The 24,089-nt window shown below is 45.8% G+C and overlaps 1 long non-coding RNA gene across 1 annotated transcript in view; it reads left to right on the top strand.

The window, feature by feature from the left end:
- Positions 1–1,887: 1,887 nt before the first annotated feature.
- The window catches only part of LOC135374570 (uncharacterized), a 151,246-nt gene continuing 129,044 nt past the window's right edge, over positions 1,888–24,089 (top strand). Inside the window, exons 1-2 of the long non-coding RNA XR_010416966.1 lie at positions 1,888–1,915; positions 23,761–23,928. This is a non-coding gene — a long non-coding RNA (uncharacterized LOC135374570). The remainder of the gene's footprint in view (positions 1,916–23,760; positions 23,929–24,089) is intronic.

The raw sequence follows: 24,089 nt of genomic DNA on the forward strand, positions 1-24,089 counted from the left end.
CCATTTCCAGGTCTCGCGTAACGGACTGTTACACTGGTTACACACTGGTCATTTCAGATCTATCCGCTGCGCCGTGGAGCACTACGTAGAAGGTAAAAAGCATGTTGGTTGGAACTCATCAAAGGAAGACGTCACCTTTGTCGAGAAACACGCCCCCGGGTAGCGGTAGGGATGATTTGTGTCAAATAAACCTGGGTTGCTAGTTGAACGCCGTCCGTGTCTGTCGTGTTTGTGTTCGTCCACCACGATGCGTCGCCGAGAGAGCACGAATTCAGCTGAAATCGCCCGCAGAGCGCTGTCGTCACTTCCGCACTTCGTTCGCAGACCATGGCGCAGACGATATCCCCAGGGTGCAACTGATTTCGGTATTATCGCTGCTGAGTAGACTTTTCATGCTGCTGTCATTTGTTTTGAGCAACGACCGCTCGTCAAAAACGCTTAGGAAACGTTCCTGGGTGGGTTTCCGCGAATCTGCAGTTGTGAATGTAGAAAGGAGCGTGTAAAAAAGGGAAAAAATAGATTTCCCCCATTTCCTGTCTGTTTTCTTTTTTTCGCTAATAGAAAAATCGCGAACTCAGACTCGGTGAAAAGCATGGCGGCAAATGATGCGCAATGGTTCGTTGTGCTTTGTTTCTATGATGTTGTTTTACGCTTGATACACATAAACAACCAGTCAAGCAAATACAGTCGAAACTACAGTACGAGAATACAGTAGCATTTTAGTAGTTATATTATTTTTCTCTTTGGAATACAGCTTACTGAGGAACGTAGACCGGGACAACATCACACGCGAAATTCATACATTAGGGAAACGGCACAGGGAAATGTGACGGGGTTTTCATTTCGTCATTTCGACTGGGACATTTTACCCAACGCCGTTTCATCGAATGCCGATTTATCATCATTTGCCTTTCGTCGTCCCTCGTCTCGGGATTTTACTGTCACGCAAAGACAATTCTCCAAAGCATCGGGGTGCACAATCGGTTATGAAAAGCAGAAAAGCGCGAACGCAAATACAAGAAAACGTACATCTGGTAAAAACGTCTGTGATCTTGTCAGCCTGCTGGCCGGCATCAGCCCCACGCCATCATCATATCTTTGTGTGCGTGTGTTGTTGTAATCTTGTATTTTGTTTCGTTAGAACGGATGTGGAAATGTTCTCTTCCCTGTCCCGCAATGATTATACTTGAGCCACTACACGAGGAGTTCCTCGTGACATTCGCACTTTAGGAATTAGCTAGCTCTGAAATTAGCCGCAGGAATACCGCTGGTAGCCTGAATAACGCGGTCAGTCGGGGACATTTTTGGGGCGGGAACGGGACATTTCGGCGTGGAAGTTTCGGTGTACGGACTTTTTTTTTGTTTTTCGGGGATATTGTTTCTTACAACCATTCTTCGCTGTTTGCGAAGGCAACGCCGATAGCTACTGTCATAATAATAATAATTCGAGGCTTTACGTCGCGAGACAACTGCGTTCAGTTACTGTCATGAAACAGGTTCTCCGTTCATGGGCTTATCCCCGTTACTATATACTGAGCCTATACTGATATTATGACAATAACGTGAAGGTAATGGCAAATGCTACGAGCACGATATGGAGAAATGCAACGAAATAAAAGCAAGTTTCTCACAGACACGTAGCTGATTGACGTACTGTCACTGTGACTTCCCTGAGAAAAACATGCGACGCATATGACACGCTACTGCTATTTCCTTTTCATGTTCACTCCCAAAATCGAAAATTCTTTTTCCACACCCAAGGTCATCGAGTATAGCTTTAGAACAGGTTTGCTAGCCAATTTTAGATAGCTTTTAATTATGACACGCAAGTACTCATAACGTTGTACTCGCGCGCTTTAGGACGAAGAGGAAAAGCCAGTTCGCCGCGTGACTCAGAAGAGGCACCCGAACATATGTATGTATATCCAATATCTTGTACATCCTCGAAGGAGGAGCAGCAGTCGCCAAGTAAAGGTGCTGCAGAGCAGTCGTGTGTTTTGAGCATGTAGACGAGCGGGAGGTTGTCTACAGATTGAGCACGCGACCATTACGATATCCCGCGAAACGTTCGTCCTGAGTGTCAGCTGGATAGACTGCTTGCTGGGGCCTTGCCCCAGCATGATAAAGTTCCGAGGGGAAGTGGGGCAGACACTCAAGCACCCGCGTAGTTGTGTTAGTGTATATCACACAAACAAATGTCGTTGTCTAACAACGCAGTGTGGGGTTGGTATGACATTTCAGACGCGACGGAGCTATACGGCAGACGAGGACAATGCGGAAAAGGGCGGTGTGGTGCCTTTCCGTCCTTTCCGTACTGTCCTCGTCTGCCGTAGCTCCGTCGTGTCTAAATGCCGTTGATCACACATTTTCCGCGGCACCCTTTTTTTTTCTTATTGTCTTGATTGGAAAGTTATGCATAAACTTCATGCAACTTCAGGAAGATGAATTGCATTGTTGCATTTTTGGTGATACGATATGCCATGTAAAACAGTTGACATGGTTACAGAAATACCAAGTTTTTTATTTTTGTTTTACTAAGTTATTTAACTGACTAACTACTAACTACCACGTTTTTGTGGCTTCATAAGAAGAACTATTAGCTGGGAAGCCACATATGTAAGGACGCGTACATGTTCACTTGCAAGAGTCAAGGACGTAGGCAGATGGAAGGAACGTTACACGGAAGGTTTTCGAGATCGTGCAATGCGAAAGAAAATAATACATAACACAGGAGTAGTCCCACAGCATATGCCTAATCTAATTTTATGAATCCCCCCCCCCCAAAAAAAGGTAAATTTTATCACGATTTGCTGTTTCTTGTTCTCTCTCTTTCTTTTGTTTTTCTTTTTGCCATAAAAAAGGATTTGACCGACAAAATCCCCTTGCCTACATAACGAATGTTTATTATGGTGCAGACGGTACCTGAATTCAGTCATACGCGTTACAATACAGTACACACGTGCGTGATTCGGGGACGGTTTTTTTCTTTTGTGTGTTTGCGTGTGTGGCTGGACCCGTTTCCTTGTCGACAGACATTGCTGTGCGTAGCGGCGCTACTAACAGAGCATCTCTTTTCGCTACTTTGTCAGTAGCGGAGGAGCGCTCGCGCTAAATTTCTAACCAATAGCGGAAAAATAATTCCCGCTACAAATTTGGTAACGTGTCCGATGCTGCTACCGCTACTTTAGTGGGCAAGACAAAAGAAGTAACTCGTATTCCACGCCATTTCACTTCGACACGGCAGTATCCGTGTCACAATCCGGCATGACCAAAGTGATATTTTGTAATTTCTGTACGCTCTTATTCTGCCTAGGATAAAGTTCAGAGCTGGTATCGACATTTTTCGTGCTTATTGTTCCTGCATAAACCCATATTTTATTGCCTAAGCGTTGTGTGGGCTCTACTCATCATGGTTACATGTTCGTCATAAAAAAATATCTTACGAGGCAGCTTGGCAGCAGCGCAGGTACATATTTCCTTCCGGTAGCGGTACCGCGCTACGTTTCGGAATGAGTAGCGGCGTTTCAGAGGAGTAGCGAATAGCGGTACTCCGCTACCTAACTGCCGACCGAAGGGACAGGACGCAGGCAAGCTGGTGCATAAACCGGTTGCTTCCGTTCGACTAGAAACAATGAAGCAAAAAATAAAAAAGAAATAAAGGAACAACACGAAAAAGCGTGTGTTTGGGTGACGGAAGAGAATTAGCTCGTAGCCTTTTCTGTGTTTACATTCATTGCCTAGCAGTGACAATTCTTTTGTAGGAGTCTGCTTGTTGCCCCTAACAGCTTTATCTAACACGCAGGATGTCAGTGACACTTGCACTAACCCGATAGATTCAGCATGCGCGGCGAGGTGTGCAACTTTTCAAACGTATTGCGATAATTAGGTTCATTACGATAATTATGTTGATGATACCGATTACAGTTTTATATTCCCTTGAGGCCATGGCTGCTTGCGCACCGAAGATAGTGCTGCACGAAATGCTACAGTTGTTCATTGTACCGCTAGATTTGGTCCACAGGCACACTACACGCATGTAATGCTCTCTAGGCGCTAACATAGGGTCCTACGATTTTTAGCTCGTTCACAACAACGATTATGAGCCAAGGCCAATATGTTAGGCCGAGGACACGTTGCGAGAATGCGAGAAAGACAAACAAGGAAGCACACAAGAGTCACGTTTCGAATAACAGCTTTATGAGTTCCCCCACGATTTTCTTTTACAATTAGCAAGGTGGTACAACAACCGAAGGAATGTGAACGAGCGCGCTTTCCCATTATTTGTCTCAGTCATCTGTCCTCCTCTGGCCGTGTGCCATGCTAACCCGATTGCAGCAGGTCAGTGGTCGGAAATCTCGCGCAAGTTGGTCTATTTTCTACTCTTGCATAACGTACTCAAAGTGTTAGAAGACTTTTGTGGGAGAAGAATCTATACGATAACTTTTCACGAGACCGCAGAACGTTCGAGAAGGTAAAAAATATAAAATAAAAGAAGACGAGAACATATGGTGAGACTAAAGGAATGTACGGGTCAAATTTCAGGTCTGTTAGTACGGGCATTGTGATATTGCTATGAACATGCCCATGCTGAGTTCATCGTACTGCGGAAGCGGCCATTCGCTTGGCGAGGGTAAAACAACGGCATGAGGCAACTGTAGAAAACATAGAAAAAGAGGAGATGGAACACAGCCATTAGAAATTGGTAAATGCATACATTGTTTATGATAACATCCGGGTCGACCTGAACCGCATCACATCGTACGCTCTTGGATAGCCGCAAGTGAAAGTTGGCACCACTGTGGTAATCTGAAAAAGTCAAAATGCACAAAAACTTGGCAATGCTCTCATGGGCAGAAATGAAATATCGAAGTGAGATGCACAGCAGAAGACAGTTCCAAACCTAGAGAACGCTGTCCATCCTCAACCTTTTACTCCTGTGCTGTACCTCAGACTAGCAAAAAAAAAAAAATCATCGGGGGAGACTCGTAATACAGGTGCTTCTCAGTCCTGCCCCCAGAGTCAAGGCAATGACACTAGACTAAGACCACTGATGCCTAAGACCATACAAGGGGGGCAAAGGCCAAAGTTTGGATTGCCTACGGGGAATAACAAATAAATAAGAGCAAGCGCACTGCACCAGTACAAAGTTACAATCACTTGGTTACAACTTACCGTTTCTCTCTCGCCAGCCGCCGACGCAGCTAGCGGACTGATTTCCGACCGCAACTCCGCGGTTTTCGAGGATTCTTGCACGGCCGTGTCATTTCCGCGCGGTTCCAGTTTGTGCGAAGCGGCAGCAGCAACGATACTATGAACGTGCAGCCAACCGCAGTATCAACAGTTCAAATCAGAACACGACAGTCAGCACGTGTCAACACAGCGTGAATGAATGCGTCCCGCAGCACAGCGGCGGCACAGCCAGAGCAGTACGCAAGCAACGTGACGTTACGAACACAAGTGACGCAAGCGCCACCTTTCGCAGAATACTGGAGTTGATCACACGGTAGTTACATGCTCCGCCACGATGTGGCCACCGAAAATCCTGTATAGTTTCGGTTTGGTCGGAATGTTTTGGAATGGCTTGGGAACGTAATAACCTGCGCTGTGCTCTTCCAATCATGCTGAAATTTTCAGCAATTGTTTTGCGCATAATTGCGCATCCACTGCCACTTCTAGGCTGGTGTGGTGACATTAGAACACCTCGAAACAGGTAGCCAAAGAAAGGCATTTTTTTCATGTTTTTCTGAAGGCGCTTCCGGATTATCGGCGTCATATATCAATAAGAGCGAGACGGTCCACCCTCCACGTATCACAGAACAACACAACGCAACAAATTGTGCGCCGCTATCTGCTCTCCCTTTTGCGCCAGTTTCGTACAAAGACCACCCATAATCGGAGATATTGGCATGTTCCAGGCCTTATGGCGCCGCAACCGCATGCCTGACCGAAAATCGAAAGACGGTCCCCCGAGTCAAGAATCATAGCTCCCGAATCGCACCAGTTTCACCACCAACAGACGAAAATGAGAGCTACAGGTCTGGTACAAAGTTGCCTCTTTTTTAAGAGGGGAGTGAGACCACAGCCTTAACATATTACTAACATTTCTTCCTTTTCTTTTTGAGCATGTAGAAGAGATTTCCTACAACAATTCACTTTGGAGATACCAAGTGTGTACATACAGACACACTTGTTCAGTGCGTCATGGCACCAACTTTAAATTAATCTTAAATTTAAATAACGGCATACAGGAGCGTATCGCCACAGGAAGAGCAGCAGGAACTGCTCTTAACCTATGGCCCTTTTTTACCAACAGTGGTTAACTTTGGACTGAGATCCAGCGTTGCGTGATCTGATGAATATTCCAGTGACAGTAACTTCCTTTAGTGTAGCATAGTTAAGCGTTAAATTCAAGTTAAGGGACCGTTTTTCTCGGTTCAAATGCTAATTGGTGATGGTGAAACCGGGCCTTAGTCTATCACTGAAGGACTGGAACCGAAACGGATATTGGTTCGGTTACGGTTCAGTGTCAGAACTCTGAAAGCGCTTACAGTTAGGAGGCTCGCCGTTTTAATGCTTGTGGTTACCGGTAACCAAGCAGTTGAACCGGTACTTTTTTTCGGTTTTCTCTAGGATGGTATCTGCTGGCTGCGTGGATGTCGCAGAAGCACGTTTAACGCCACTAATCAGAGTTCTAAAGAAATATATATCGCATCCAACGCTGATCGCGTTCACGCGTGAGCATATTCTTATGAACCGGTAACCGAAATCACATAATTCGGTTCAGGTTGCGGCTTTGGTTAGTTATGAATGATGGATTGCAGATGTGGATATGGAAGAAATTTGGGTTCCAAGTCGTACGTCTTCGGTTTCGCTCCGGTTTCAGTCCCTGCGCGCATTTCCACGTGCCAGATCATGATTGTCTCCACCGCTGGATCACCAATGAGTTGATTGTTTTTTTTACAGCGATATGGGGGTGGGGGTGGTGAAAGAGATCACTGTTGTCTGTCTCACAGATGTGGGCAACGTCACGACTAAAGCCCTGGAGGAAAACGCGTCCTGGGGCAACTTCAAGGGAATTGTGCGGAGATATGTCTAAAAGTGTCTGATGAAAACCCAGGAAAAAATCTACACTGCACATCCAGCTCTGGGACTCGAACCCGGGTACCTCCCAAGTTCTCCCAGGTATGGGGGAACTTGCTTTTTAAGGACGGCGTGGTATCAAATCAAGTACCTTGTGCTGTGTACCAATATGAGATGCGCTCGCGTCACGCACTGCATATGCTTATGGCTACTTCTACCATCGCACGAGAAAACGAAATAAACGGCGTCCATGTAAAGTATACCCCGACAAAACGGGTACAGGAGTCGATGTTGTACACTACAAATCAATATGGACGTCGGAAAGATGTACACGAGTCAATACGAACACCATCTCGTCACATGTCCCAATGCGGAGTCCCCCTGTTTTAGGGAATGTGGGCAGCGCGCCAAGCGGGCGTTTCACCTGTGAGAGGAGGAAACGGCGAGGAGGTCCCGCGGACAGCCGCTCCATAGGGATTTGGGAAAGTGATCTGGTCGCTCTCTTATTAAGTAGGTCGTGGCGTCGACGCCTTTGAATCGCCCATTCTCCTCACTACTGTCAAGGCCGCCAAAAGAGTGGCGAAGCACAAGGAATGCCACGTGCGAGTGTGAGGGTGTGAGCACGTGCAGCAAGGGCGAAGAGGAGTGGAGCTCGTGCCTGGTGTCGGCTGGGGAACCTCGACGGGTTGCTGCAGCTTCTCACGCGCATGGAGGATCGCTAGTGTCGGCGCGCCCTTCGCGCCACCTCCTGCTCGGCGACGGTGTTTCGTCGTTTTTACGCATACTCAAAAAGACAGATACAAGTTACGGAAAAAAGCAACTAAGTTACAGGTAGATGTGCGTGTTTGAAAATGTATCTAATATTTCCTCAAAATACACAAAAAGTATCTAAGTACTCATACTCAGATACTTTTAACTAAGTTACTTAACAACCCTGCCAACTAACACGTGACGTAACATGCATTCGATCTTATCCGCTATTTAGAAATCAACTAAAGCATATGTTATTTCGTAATGCATCTCGTTTGTAACCATGTCTTCGTTTTTATGCATCATTCATCTCCATTCCGCTTGCTTTTGTTGACGATGATATAAGTGTATCGTCTTAAATTGTTTTGGTGCGCATGACTTCGATTACATTATCATTGTGCTCTGTTAAAATACGTTCATTTAGCTATTGACGAGGAACCTTTAACCGGGAGTACTCCCTCTGGTTCTTCTATGTTTATATTCCTGTATGTATTCATTGTTTTGGCGAAATAAATAAATGTCAAACGGCAATGTTATTCCTCCCAGAAGGTATGTTGTTCACACCTTACGTGAACAAACATGTACCCTTACAGTATATATATTCAAAACCCCACGGTATAATTTCCGAAAACGGGAAACATTCGATTTTTGGTGCAATATCCGATTCTACTTTCAGGTCTGCAACACATTTAAAAGGAAGAGTTAATCAAGAGTAATACGCTTAAACAACAACACCTGCTACGGAAGCGAAGTAGTGGAAGAACATATTTCGACAGACGTAGAAACGCAGAAACACGCAGAAACCTACATTCACAAAGCAACTGTGTGAGGCGTAGAGGAATTGCCTGTAACGTAATAAGGAATATTGATGTACGTACTGTCATCAAGTCGGAGCACTATCTACGGAGGTAGTCCCCTTTCACCAGCAGACACCCCGTCTTACATGCTGTGTCTACCTAGCAGATAATAGGTCCGTGCTGTGCACCTGCCAGGTGACAACTGACCGGCGCGTTTATTACGTCGTCGTCATTGTGATGGCGTCCACAGAGGGCGCTACAATGCCATATAACATCGCTGCAAGGGGAGATTGCTTGTTTCAAGTGCAAACAATCCTGAAGCTCCGGACGAGTCGATACGAAGGACAATAGAGTCCCAGGACAGCTACTGACAGAATTTATGCGGATGTAATGTACCGGAGCTTCGCAAATTACCGAGCCGCCTCCATCCGAGAAGCGACCTTATAAGTGAGAATACGTCGGTTTCATTATATCAGGAACAGAAAAAAAAGCTACAATAAATCCCTCGGTTATTCATTCTTACCCTTTGATGTTACCGACTACATTGTTTTACTGAAATGACTCATTGTTTTACTGAAATGACAATTTAACTGAGACGGTGCCGCTCCAACCAGAAATTAGTGGGGTACAATGTATTGATCACGTACAGGAACACAAAACGCTCTAAAAGTACACATGTGATCATAGCTAGGCGAACTCACTCATGAGGGCCCTCATGAGTGCCCCTCACCCTCACCTCACGCCTTTGAGGTGAGGGTGAGTGAGGGCAAGCCCGCGATCAGGCCATCCGTGAGTGCACTCATGAGGTTCTTAACCCTCATGAGGTCTCCTGTGAGCGCACTCATGAGGTCTTACCCTCATGAAGTCTACTGTGAGTGCACTCATGAGGTCTGAGGGGCGCCAGGTCTGTGTGAGTGAAGTCACTGGTGAGGCCTGAGGGGTGTGAGGTCAGTATGAGTGTAGTATGTGTATGTAGTGTAGTATGTAGTAGTGTAGAGTGAGATTATTCAGAAATGAGGTCAAATGACGCTTACGAGACGTGGGCAAATTATGAAGGCACTAGTGATATGGTTCCAGCGATCCAGCTACCGGCAGGGTGCACTTTAAAGGGCTGAAGTTCCCGTTTTTAGCAATTTCGTCTACGTCGCCAGGGAACACAGCAAAGCGTCCTGAGCTGACGGATTAGTTGGTGATATGGTTCCAGCGACCCAACTACACGCAGTGTGCACTTAAAAGGGCTGGTGTGCCCGTTTTTAGCAATTTGGTCTCCGTCGCGCTGGAAACACAGCCAAGCGTTCTGAGCTGACGGATTAGTTGGTGATATGGTTCCAGCTACCCAACTACACGCAGTGTGCACTTTAAAGCTGAGCTACGCCGATTTTCGAGTGTTACAGAATGGAATGGTACTCACACGATGTGTTCACAAGGGAACACTGATTATGTATGCAAAATAGTTATCCCAAACTCCTCGCGGTTTTCCGAAAAAGTGTTTTTTTTATTTTTAAATTTTTAGTTTCACTGACATCCCGTCTTGTGGCCCGCAAACCCTGTGTCGACGACACATTCGTGGTCTGCCCGCGCTCCAGCTTGGCATGACTTTTGGCTTGGTTTCTTCCGCCAAGCCGGCCAGTTTCTTCTCCCGAGCCGTCTGCTGCGCAGATTCACATTGGGGAAGTGATAAGCAGTTCGCTGTTAGGGAGCCAGTATATTTCTGGACCCACGAGGAACGTGAGTTTTGCTTCGACTGCAAAGCATTTGCTAGGCCAGTACAGACTTCCTGGTGTGATTCGCGTTCTGTGCTGCGTGCCGAGAATGCGTGAGCATTTTGCTCCCGTCTGCAAGAACACTTCAGCATGCAGTTCCAATGTTTCAAACCACAATTTTCCGAAAGGCGCGAGAGAAATCTATTGACTGCAACAATCGGTTACAACTCCGACTGGGTGCCACATTCGAAAGCAGCGATTTGATCTGTTCATCTGGCTCATACGAATGTTACGGAAGCAATACGCAACTTGTTTCACAAGAAGCCGAAGATGTCTCGTCCGGGATGCTGTGCCAACCTTATCTGCAGCAGGAGATTGCAGGGACAGGACTAGGCAGCAGATAAAGGTAAGACGCCTAATGTTAGACAAGTCAGTCATGCGGTGCAAATTGCATCACGTAGAAGAGAAAAGTACGCTATCTGTCAGTTACTGCTTCATCCTTTGGAGATTACGCCCCAGCGGGTGTATTCTCAGTACAGATTTGGAATTGCCTTATTTGTTAAATGATTTCGCAGGCATTCTTGCACCACCGAAAAGCTTGCACTCCACGTCTCAACTATCGCCGTCTGGGTTTCAAGCTGAAAGCTGTCACCAGTGCCAACCAGACGCCCCTTCAAAGTTCATCTGTTTTTGTTGACGGAAAAGTGACACCTGGTACTGAGACATTTCATTTTCTGATTAATCAACTGCATTCCATCACTTGTGCTCGACTTCTTGTGTTCGTATACCCTTGCTGTTGCTCGCTAGCTTAGAGCAACCATGCCTGAGGTGCCAGCGCTTTCAGAGTACATTTAAGCAGTATCATCGTATCATATGCACGGCAGCACATCTTGTGTATTTTGAGTAAGGTATAAATTCAATGTTGGCACAGCTCTTGTATTTTGGTCACAAATAAGGTGTTCTTCCAGAGCGCTCAAGGGCAGTTCAAGCAGTTTCATGTGTGCAACAGCACATATTTTTTCTCAGTTTTGACTAAGGTAAATCGAAATCTTCCAGTTGATGTCTTTCGGTCATAAATTATGTTTTTCGAGACATTCAAACAGCATCATGTGTGCAACAGTACATACTTTTTCTCACGTGAAGTAAGGTAAATCTGTCCGCAGTGGTGTTCTGGCAGTGCAGCAGAAGCTTTTGTTGCATTCAAGTGGTATCATGTATACCAACACTTGTTTTATGCCTTTCTGTAGCTGCTGTACTAATATTGTGAGTACAGAGACATTCCTGCAGAACATATCTGAGCATCTTGTGTGGTATTGTTTGTATCATCTGCAGCAGTATATTGATAATGTTAATTATTCAATGACTTCAGCTAACGTTTACATTCTTACTTCCAGGTAAACCTGTCACGCAGATGCCCTACCCCTTGGTATGCATAGTTCAAGATTGTACCGAAACAATCCACCTGGAGCATTATTCTTCAATTGGCAGTGGCATTACTATCACAACACACCACATACTGCATGTGTAAAATGCATCAAACCTATTCTCAGGTACAGGCTAGCTGGTACGCAATTACAACATGAAACAACTGACACAGAGACCGTAAAGTCATGCCTTTTCCTCCGCGCCTCGGGTTTCATGTTATTATGCTCACATGCAGCTCAATTCGCCTTGCTGTGCAGCATGAGCAAAAGCATATATTGTTTGTGGTCACATGACACGGAACATAAATACAGTGAAACCTTCCTATGTTGGACACCCGCAGTGCAGCCGAAGCGTCTCCTACTTATACAAGTGTCCGAGTTACAGAATATGACGGCAACAAAAAATGGAAGAGATCACAGCTGTGAGAAATGTCCTCCTTCTTCAATTTAAGGTCCTTAGTGGTACCTGGTGGTGGCGCCTGGTAGTGGTACCTCTACCCACTCTTCACTGATAATTATTGCTGATTTTAATACATTCAATTCCGTTCAGATTCTACTCAATGGCATTACCTCTGGAGCTTTTCGAGCAGCAAGGACTTGTCTCTGAAGCGTCAGCCACTTCTCATAGCTTTGGTGCAGTGCTCGTTCAAAGGCTCTAGACAAACTGAAGACAAGTGCTCACATAAAGAATTACAATGTAGACTGACAGCACTTGTTTTTGGACTCTAAAAGCTAAAGCAACAAAATGCTGAGACTAGTATAGGGGAAAAAAGGGGCAAAAGTCAAGGCCACTGGCTCATTTTGGGTCTTTTTGGTGCAAAGATGGGCCGATATTGAGGTAATTTGGTCAGGGTTTTGTCCGACTTTGCAGGGAAAACCCTATCCTACTTCCAAGATAGGGAGGTGTCCGACATAGAGAATTTCGTCCCCATGTAGTTTCAATGGGAGCCTTCCCGTGCAATGAAATCATGGGGAGTTGTCCGACTTTGGAGGTTTTACTGTACTATAGAGCATTCTACATCATGTAATCTAACAGTTGTTCACGTTCGGATATTTTAACCATAGAATTTACCCTGCATGCACCATACCATGTCCAAACACGAGCAACTGCTAGACAGCAGCATGTACTGTTGCCCTATAGCACTTATGGCTTGCGTCCTGTGATCGGAAACAGTGGTATCTTTTTCTGCTACAATCGGTAAACTATAGTAAAGATTTAGAAATGCTGTGTCATACCATAAAGCACTATGGGAAATGGCAGTTTGAAAAACTGGAGAAGACTGTCATTAGAATGGGGGACATGAATTTTTTGCAGTATGTGCTGTACCACGTAATGCACTGCAGGTCCACCACAGTATGGTAACGCTCTGAATACTGATTTGCTCAAAAAAGGAACGTGTGCATTTCTTGTACTAACTTCCCCTTATGCAAAGTAAAAGAAAATGTTTTCAGCCAATGGGGAGGGAGAGGACATCATTCTGGAGTCTCGTTGACCTACAGTGTGTCGTGTGTGAAGGTCATTTTGAAGAGTGTAGGTTGTACAAGACTGTGTTCCCACATTCTTGGCAGTGTTGACTAATAACCATAATAAAGTAGAGGGTACATTTGTTGCTTCATATATTTGTGTCATGGCAAAGTATGTAGAGATACATCTGTCTCAACATGCAGGTGCCAAAACTGCTTTTTGTGCCTAAAATATGACAAATCGTTGTCTGCTCAACACCACTAATCATGTGCCGGCCTCCATGACATGTCTGTGACATTCCAAAGTGATTAACATGTACCATAGGTGTGTGCAATGCTGAAGATGACTGTGTACCTTCTATGGATTCTTGTTTCAAGAAAAGTACTGTGTGATTTGTACCTTCACAATTGTACATAAAAATATGTAAAGTTTCCGGAAGGAAACATCATGAAGGTCCATAGCGAAAAACCCTGAGACGAGGGATAGGAAGGGACATACACAATGTCTCAACATAGCGTGTTTATGTCCCTTCTTGTATCTCCTCTTCAGGTCTCGCCATCATGGACACTATCACCAGCTCGCTTGCTGTTGAACTGTTCTTTCAACGATAAGGGTCACTCTCATGGACTGGATGGCAGCCAACATGTTGTCAATAAAAAGAATAATGGAAGGAGCTCAATATGATCCTTAGGCTGTGCGTGGTCATTGCTTTCTGACAAATGGTGACTTAGAATTTCAGGACAGTGCATGCAGTGGTAGTATTCTTGTGTTCTCTCCCTTGACGCCCATTGTGTGTCATCGGTCACCTGTAATCTGCTAATATGCACATAGCTAATACAAAGTATATTTGTATTTCTTTGAATACAGTTGGTACAGCACATTGTTTTTTACATGTTCTTTGGAAAATATAAATAAAAAATTCTCTACTCTGCAAGTCTCCTGTCAGCTCTACAGAGCAGCTTCGAATTTCACTAGAAGCCACGTGTGAAACCTAGACCAAACTAGTGGTGAAGGTCCATATAGGTCATAGATAGATACTATTATTATTATTACATCATAGGTCAGGCTTAGGTCCTGGTTGGTAGCAACGCATTTGAATCTTATTAAAAATTGGTGCAGGAGGTGACCAACATAACTAAATACACCAACTGACTCACACAAATTTTGTGGTGTTATACTTTTGCAACAACATTAATACGCTGCAGTGGTCTTTTCTCCTTTGTTCCTTTTAACCTAGAAATATTAGGTCTTCGGCATCACCAGCCTTAGTTGCTGAACATGCAGTTATTTACGTTGAGCACTGCAGTTTCATATTTGTTTCTCTGGACAAGCAAGCCCGCTTCCCCATTTTGATAAGAGTCTTTCAGCTTTGACAGGGCATTTGTGGACAAGGAAAACATTTGGACTAATGTGTATTTTGCTATGAAGTGCACCGTACAAGGCAGAGGACACCATCAACCATTTCCACCAAGGTTATTAAATTTGTGATAAAGTACATACAGGGTGTCCCAGAAAACGTGTCATTCAATTATAATAAAAAAACTACGCCACCTAGAATCATGCGGTCAACGGCAATTGTTCTTATTAGGTCTTTGCCACCTTGTAAAGTTAATGTCATGTACCCCAAGTTTAATTATGCAAATATTTGCGAACTGAACTCAGAAATTTGCTAAGGCAAGGTCACTTTTTTACCCCACCAATATGAAGAGCGTGCCGAATTCACTCCAATTCATGATAATTGACAGTGATATTCACGAGCTATCCCATCGGAAAAAATAGCCGAATATCATGCTTTTCAGAGCACCGGACGATAACGCGCGATGTCTTTTTGAGCGCAATCGCTCGCAGTGCGACGAAAGGAGGTTCCGAAGCCAGCCCAAAGAGTGATAGTAGAAAAAGTAACAGTTCTTAAAATTGGGAGAGGGAAAGCATTATCCCAGCGAAAGTCGGACGTGATAAGCCATGCCTGCGTTATCTCTTTTTGCGATGCCGGGGTGGGCTGGGTTTCCAACCTCCTTTCGTCGACAAAGATTGCGCTGAAAAATTCATCGTGCGCTATTCTGTGCGACCTCCGTAGAGCATGATGTTCGGCTATTTTTTCCGGTGGGATAGCTCCTGAATATCCCTGTCAATTATCATTAATTTGAGTAAATTAGACACGCTCTTCACATTGGTGGGGTAAAAGAGCGACATTTACTAGGCAAATTTCCGAGTTCAGTTCGCAAAAATTTACATAATTAAACTTACGTTACACGACATTCACATGAGGAGGTGGCAAAAACCCAGTAAGAACAAATGCCGTTGACCGCATGACTCTAGGTGGTGTAGTTTTTTTATTATAATTCAATGACACGTTTTCTGGGGCACCCTGTATACCTTTTGTCACTGACTAATTTGGTAGCAAAGTTACTTGAGTGGCAGTTGTGCAATTTTAAGCACATGTTTAAAAAAAATAGGATATGGGAAGTGCTGACTGGTTGAACATGTGGAGTACCCAATATAATAATTGGGGGTTTACGTTGCGAGACAACTGAGTGTGGAATACACAGCACAGTGTAATGTTCCTTATTCTGGCAATGTTAGCATGGTTCAAGAAGTGGGAAATGTTGCACTAACCTTAATAACATCTGTTGGGCCCAGCAAACAGGATACACATACCCTGATCTGAAGACACTATGCCTAACTCAAAAGCAATATGATATCGACCCGTACGTGTTTATTTGCGAAACTATTACGAATGAAATATGGCCTGTGTGGTATAGAACAATGCGCACAGTCAAGTAAACATGCAAAAAAATACGTATAAGGGCTCTCGACCTACATGCCGCGATGCGCTCTACGAGATAAACAACACACTACAAAACTACATCCAACACTTTTTGTGCGGGGCAACTCTAATGAGCACTTTCATATAACCGACGAATGGTTCAACGAATGCAGTTCGAGTGGTCACAATACATTCCTACGTCGTTCATTGCAGTCGCGCTATGATGCTGCACAATATATGTATCTCGTGTAACAAGCCTGGAAATCGCGTGATGTGCATCGGCAGAAATACGGCCTTCTTTCTTTGAAGACCAGTCCTCTGCAGGTATATGCTCAAACAATCACCAAGTCTCACGTTGTTGCTCAATCGCTCCCATTCCTGCACGTGTAGTAAAAGGAACAAACGGGTTGACGTGAATGGCAGCTGAACGGTTGAACTGCGAAGTTCTCGAGCACACAATCACAATTTCACGCCGAAAATGATGTTGAGGTGAGTTCGCGGTTGTTGTTTCCATCGTTCAATAGGTCTCGGGATTACCTCGGACGAAACATTCATCGTAGCCGGCGGCCATAACTGGATTTCCTCGCAAACAGAAGAAGACGCCAGGGAAGTCAGAGAAAGCCTCAGCTTTCATCCAATCAGACGCACGATTCTCTATCTACGTAGATGGAGCAGGTTTATCCCATCTACGTCACAAAAATGGCTGCGCCCATGGCTTGTTTTGGTTTCTTTGATTAATTAATTTTCGCAATAGGAAGACAAAATTGAGAAACGAAGGTGCGTTTCGGGGGCAGTTGGATGTGCTCGTTTTGAATATCACAACCGTTTCAACACATCGGGAAATCGGCATAGCTGACCTTTAAAGGGCTGGTGTGCCCGTTTTTAGCAATTTCGTCTACGTCGCGCTCGAAACACAGCCAAGCGTCCTGAACTGACGGATTAGTTGGTGATATGGTTCCAGTGATCCGTCTACCGGCAGGGTGCACTTTAAAGGGCTGGTGCGCCCGTTTGTACCAATTTTGTCTACGTCGCGCTGCGAACATTGTTGCGGATTTGGCCGCTCAAATCGGATTTAAATCAAATCCGCATTTTTTCTGAAGGTAGTAAATCAAGTCCGGATTTAATTTTGACACGTTAAATCAAATCCTTTTAAATCCGAATTTGTTTTTCCGGACCTAAATCAAATCCGCTTTTAAATCCGGATTTATCGAATCTTTTGACAAATCCGGGAGCCAAAATTCGTGCAGTAGCATTACCAGACCTATGACCGTGTCTACAAATTACTAATACTGCACGTATTCACTAAACAACGCTTAAATAACAGCGTGACGTGGCACAAAGAGCAATAAATTTCGTCTGATTGACGAGGATATAAAGGGCCAACCTATCATCAATCCGGTAGGCGAAATTTTATTAATATTTTAGGGTATTAAATTTTTGAGTTTAGAAAGACATTTTCGGTTACGCCTGCTCGGCGTGTACCAGACTATCAGTCACCACGTATCAGCCTGCGTCAGGGGCGGATCCAGACGTTCGGTTTGGGGGGGGGGGGAGGCGGTTTCTTTGTCGGAGCGCGTAGTGGGAGAGGGGGGAGATTGAAATTCAATGTATAAACTGATGTTCTGGGGGGCGATTGGGGGTAGCAACCTGGCGAGTTGCTTCTACAGCCATCTGCTCGCTCTACCACAGGAGCTATATAAATGATATCTATACCATTGGATAGAGAATGAGTTAGCGGTTCTAATGAATCCACCTTCAAGGGAATGCGTGTTCCTACTCATGAACAATAAAAGTTAGAAATCTTACATTTTTTGCCGGAAGTGCTGTGTTCGGAAATTTTTTCGTAGCGCCCCTTTAAAGTAGGAGTCACGGGACTTTTTCCGCGTGCTGTCATGAACCCATAGCTTTTATCAGCAAAATTTGAAGGATGTGGTAAAACAAGAAGCGCGTTGCTATTCGGTCAAAGTTGGGAAAAAATTCGAACCAACATTCGCCGCCGCAACCTTCCGCCTCTCCATATCGGAAACGGTTCATCGGATGGAGCTCGAAATTGTTGCATTTGTCATCAATCGAGATGCTATCTAACATATATCTTTTTCATGGAAATTAAAAATTGTCAATTTCCCACCCTTGTCGATTTAAAATGGAACTACCCAAGAGTGGACAGAAGGCGACCTCACTGTGTCACCTGTAGCGTTCGCACGCCCCGTGCTGGCAACGGGCATGCCGAGCGTGCTCCCTCTTCAATGTTGAAGACGCGCAGCCATTTCGGATCGTTGGGATCGTTGAATGTGGATGTTGTATTTCACGCGCGACCAGCCGCCGTACGATTAGCCGGACGCTAACACCGGCCGCGTTTTGGAGGGCATGAGTACTTCCCCCAGAGCTAGACAGTCCCGAGCATTGCCCGAGCCCAGAGCTGCGTCGGCCTGCAGTGTGATAGCATTAGATTCCTCCTCACGAAAAAAACTCGTCCTCCGTCATTTAATTCCCCGTTGGCTCAGACGGCTCACCTCGCCGGCGCGTAGCCGACAGCTGGCCACTCCGCCGCGCGGAATTGCGCAATGCCAGTGAAAGAGGGGCGCAAAGGGAAGCCCAACGAAAATACATGTAATGAATGAATTATGGGAGTTGAGTTGTGGGGGGGGGGGGAAGGCATCCAGAAAGAAAATAGTAAAACTTTATCGAAAATCAGCCGCACTTTCTGTTGCATTGCCAACACGTAATTCGTTAAGTGCCCTTAAGTTTTTGTGTTACACCAAAATATAAAAAGTGATACTTATAAAAATGTATTGAATCGTAGATGATTGGCTCACTCTGGGAGGGGCGGTGCACAACCCCCATCTCCATCATCACATATCGTGTTGGTGTTGACTCGGGCTTCACGGGGCATGAACAGTGTGGAGTTGGTAGGTATGGTACACGTTCCCAAAAGCGGATTTTGTGTCAGGAACCTCCTCGTCATTTAGCACCGGGCGAATACCTGAGTGAAGGAATTCCTATCGCAGGCCTAGGCTCAGCTACGCGAGCCTAGCTACGCCCAAAAACACACGCCTGCGTCGATTTCTACCGTCAGTACTCAAAAGACCACATGTCGTTGGTTACTATACCCTGGGTGTCACAATTAAATGGATCCTTATTAAATCGTGGGACATGTTACGAATACTTATACTAGACATATGTAGCCCATGGGTCTATTTTAATGCTGACGTTTCGGGGCTTTGGAAAAATTTTCCTCGCGCAATACAGACTGTTGTAATCAAGAAAAAAAAAAGGTATGCGAGGAAGAGTGGCACATCTTGCCATGATTGTCCCTGGGAGTAGGAAAGGCCTGCCTTCCCGCAATCACGAAATGATAGGATGTGATATATTTGTTCGTTTTTACTTTGTTTTGACGTGAATGCGTGTACCTATATGCGTTCAATATGATGGCCATAAGACCAAGAATTTCGCGACATGATTTGGCAAGCTTGAAACGGGTGGTGCTTGAAGACTCAGCTAGAGGTCCATGGGAAAGGTGCCGTCCAATCGACAGGCTAACGTGAACTGCGTTCAAAGAACTGCACCTGGTGTTCCCTCGGTGCGGTGAGGGGAATGATTGGAACAAAACGGCTACTCCTGTCGCTGGAGACAGGACGCCGCTAGTGCGTGTGCAGATTTCAGACAAGGTCACATCAATTCGCGTAGTATGCGAAACGGCGCTTCGCTCAATTTCAAATCCATGCATCAGGTGAGGGAGCTTGGTGAAATCCACGCGCAAATCCGCCGAAGAAAGGGCGATTCAATCCAAATCCAAATCATTCGTGGAAAATGCGATTGAATCCAAATCCAAATCATACATGGAATATGGGATTGAATCCAAATCCAAATCATTAGTGGAAAATGCGATTCAATCCAAATCCAAGTCCTGCCCATATTTTTTTGCGCAAATCAAATCGCAAATCAAATCCGCCAGCCCTCCGGTGGATTTAAATCCGGATTTAAATCAAATCCGTGGATTCAAATCCGCAACACTGGGCCTGGGAAGACAGCAAAGCGTCCTGAGCTGACTGATTACTTGGTGATATGGTTCCAGCGACACAACTACACGCAGTGTGCACTTTAAAGGGCTGGTGTGCCCGTTTTTAGCAATTACGTCTATGTCGCGCTGGGAACAGAGCAAAGCGTACTGAGCTTTAGCTGAGCGTACTTCTGAGCTGACTGATTACTTCATGATATGGTTCCAACGACCGAACTACCGGCAGGGTGCACTTTAAAGGGCTCGTGTGCACGTTTTTAGCAATTTCGTCTATGTCGCGTTGGGAACACAGCAAAGCCTCCTGAGCTGACGGATTACTTCATGATATGGTTCCAGCGACCCAACTACCAGTCACTGGAACGATATCACCAATTAATCAGTAAGCTCAGGACGCTTTGCTGTGTTCCCAGCGAGACGTAGACGAAATTGCTAAAAACCGGCACACCAGCCCTTTAAAGTGCACCCTGCCGGTAGTTGGGTCACTGGAACCATGTCCCCAAGTAATCAGTCAGCTCAGGACGCTCTGCTGTGTTCCCAGCGCGACATAGACGAAATTGCTAAATACGTGCACACCAGACCTTTAAAGTGCACCCTTCCTGCACATGGGTCGATGGAACCATATCGCCAAGTAATCAGTCAGCTCAGGACAATTTGCTGTGTTCCCAGCGCGACGTAGACGAAATTGCTAAAAACGGGCACACCAGCTCTTTAAATTGCATACAGCCGGTAGTTGGGTCGCTGGAACCATATCACCAAGTAATCAGTCAGCTCAGGACGCTTTGCTGTGTTCCCAGCGAGACGTAGACGAAATTGCTAAAAACCGGCACACCAGCCCTTTAAAGTGCACCCTGCCGGTAGTTGGGTCACTGGAACCGTATCACCAAGTAATCAGTCAGCTCAGGACGCTTTGCTGTGTTCCCAGCGCGACATAGACGAAATTGCTAAATACGTGCACACCAGCCCTTTAAAGTGCACACAGCCGGTAGTTGTGTCGCTGGAACCATATCATCAATGCCTTCATAATTTAATTTGCGCACGTCTGGTATGCGTCATTTGACCTCATTTCTGAATGCCCTCATACTGACCTCACACACCTCGGGCCTCACCAGTGACTTCACTCACAGAGACCTGGCGCCCCTCAGACCTCATGAGTGCACTCACAGGAGGTCCCATGAGGGGCACAACCTCATGAGTGTACTCATACTCACAGGAGTCCTTATGAGGGTAAGATCCTCATGGGTGAGGGCTTTCGTTTGTGAGTGCCTGAGGGTGAGGGCGAGTGAGGACATGTGCCCATGAGGGCGGTGAGGGTGAGGGCGAGTGAGGGCCTGTGCTCATGAGGGCGGTGAGGGTGACGGCGAGTGAGGGCCTGTGCTGGTGAGGGCGGTGAGGGTGAGGGCGAGTGAGCGCATGTGCTCATGAGGGCCGTGAGGGTGAGGGCGAGTGAGGTTTCACCAAAATGCCCACCTATGCATGTAATACGTAAGTTCCTTGTTATACCTACGGCTCATGCCGGAGATATAGCGTCGGTATTCTATACCTTGCATGCAGTGCAAACGGAGAAAAAAAAAAAGTCCTATGTTAAATAAAGCACAAGGGTGTAAGTACGAGGCGACTGATACCATGAGCGACACCACAGCGGTCGGTCTGTGGATTGCCTTTTGCACACCTGAAGGTTCTTTAGCCTGCGATGAAAGCTCATCACACGGCACCCCGTACTTAACGTCCCTCGCGGAAGACGGCGTGTCTAAGCTGCTTGTACCCTGCCCCCAAGTTGCAGGCGTCCTCGGCCGGGTTTGAACCCGTGATCTCGGGATCAGGAGGCGAACACGCTGCCAACTGAGCCACCGAGGCTGGTACGTAAGGGATAGCGTTTTTAGCCCTCCGCACCCGCAAATCATAAAGAGAGCTTCGCTCAGTGCGCAGAACCACCAAGCTATTACTTACGTGCGCAGAGGCGATAGCGTACGATGTGCTAAAACTATTATTTCTGTCGTGCCGAAAGACGACGACCAGGGATCGTGTACTCAGTCGTGTCCGAACCGAGCTGTTTTACATGAAAGCTTCACGATCTCCGATTCCTTTGCTCCTTTGCGGGATTTTAGTGAAAGAAATACAAGTCTTCATTCATTTATTCATTCCATCCAACCCATATTTACTATTAGAGGATAAGGGTACGCTGTGCGTGCCGGCAGTCGAATTTACCCCCGCTGCTATTAGAGCATTTTAGCGCATCGTACGCTATCCCCTTTGCGCACGTAAGAGATAGCATAGTAGTTCTGCGCAATGTGCGAAGGTATTTATGCTTTTCGTGTGCGCAGAACCACTAACGCTAGCCGACATGTACGCTAAGGCGACAGTGAACGATGCACTATAACTTGCTATCTTCTTCGGTGCACCCGTAACTCTCCAGATCGCTCACTCCTGGACTGGAGTTTTTTTTTTTTTTTTTTTGGGGGGGGGGTTCTCTCGAGGTCCCCTTTCATGCGATTACCGTTTCCTTGTATTCTTATCACACTTTAGTTTCGTATATCGCGACTTTCTAGCAAAAATTTGATATTTTAACTATGCTAATTTATAAAATTAGGATTATTTCCCTTTAAGCCAATATCGCTTATGGTTCAGATAGAACTCCTCAATCACTTTCCAACGATACCTCGATCGGCGTCCTAGCTTCACGAGTTGGCGAGATAGATTGCCCGCAAGGTACCGCGTACCGCTACAGTTTCGTCTCTCTCGCACGCGCCTGCCACAGCCAGGGATTGTGTCAGCCGCCCCATTGGCATTGTTATCTAGCTATCCGGATTTAGCCCGATGGTTGCTATCAATTTATCACTCTCCGAATTATCGCGTCATGAAATTTGACATAATTTCGTTGCACTTTAACTTTTGACTTGGCTAACGACAACAATAGGCGCTTTTACGAGACGCTAAAGTTCCTGACTGCGCTCTGTCTTTCTTTTAGCTTTTGCGGTTCGATGTCTACTACGCATAGGTATTGCTAGGCCTGTTATCAAGGTATCAAGCCTCTTTGATGGCTGACCACTCGAAGATCCTACTAAGCAAACAAGGAGGTATGCTATGGCGATCGATGGGGAAGCTTGATGTAGTTACGTACATGGGGCATTGTACCAACTTGCTGGGCATACGCTGGATTCGACGGTTGAGTGGGGACCTTAACCCCCTCTTTGTCTGAAGCATTTCGAAGACAGACGGATTAGTCATTGGAAAAGATATTGTCGAATTTTCTCCGATTTGCTCTAGGCGGGAAGAGGGAAGTGTTCGAAAGCCAAGGCACACCTTTTTTTTTTTTTTCAATGTGAATGCAGACCCATGTTGTTTAAACCACGCCCGATACAGTTAGCAAAGAGAGATGCGTGCGCTACCGGAGAGAGCTGCTCCAATCGTCGTTGTGCCGCAGCCGAATTGGCCCGCGGCGACTTCAATGCAACTGTGACACTGTGACGCCACAGTTGATTGTCGCACAGTATTCACTCCCTAAGCTTGGAGACCTACTGGGAGCGTCTAATGGCAGAAAACGGTTTTCTAAGGTTGATGTACTTGTGACCTGTACTTCCAGATGGAATTAGATGATGTTACAAAAAGGCCGTCGCATTGAATTGACTCAAAAATCATGTGCAACCCACGTGTATTGCTGCGTTTCATACGTTGTAGTTCATGGGTTCGACACGCAATTCCTCACTGAACGGATTTCTGGTCTCTCGTGTTTTTAATACTAGGATTTTTTTTTTCAAGGCACCGCTGAAGGTCGCGCCGAACAGTGGAGAGAGGGTCGGCGGACAGACGGGAAGTGACGCCTAGCTGTGCGCGGTTGCCCGAAGTACCCGGAGGTCGCCATAACGTGTCCCGTACTGCGGTGGCTTCTCGCTTTACAAGCGCCTGCGTCGTCATGGAAACAGAGGAGTACGCACTTCCTTTCTCCACTCTGAAACGTTACTCCAAACACGGGTGAGGAGGTGAAGAGGTGAGAGCAAAGTGTCAAAGAAATAAAAAGGGGCCTTTTCGAGAAACGGACGCTCAAAATCCTTGTTTTTTCGAAATATATCTTAACATTTGCCTGTTTC

The sequence above is a fragment of the Ornithodoros turicata genome, chromosome 1, assembly GCF_037126465.1.
Source record: "Ornithodoros turicata isolate Travis chromosome 1, ASM3712646v1, whole genome shotgun sequence".
Classification (NCBI taxonomy): domain Eukaryota; kingdom Metazoa; phylum Arthropoda; class Arachnida; order Ixodida; family Argasidae; genus Ornithodoros; species Ornithodoros turicata.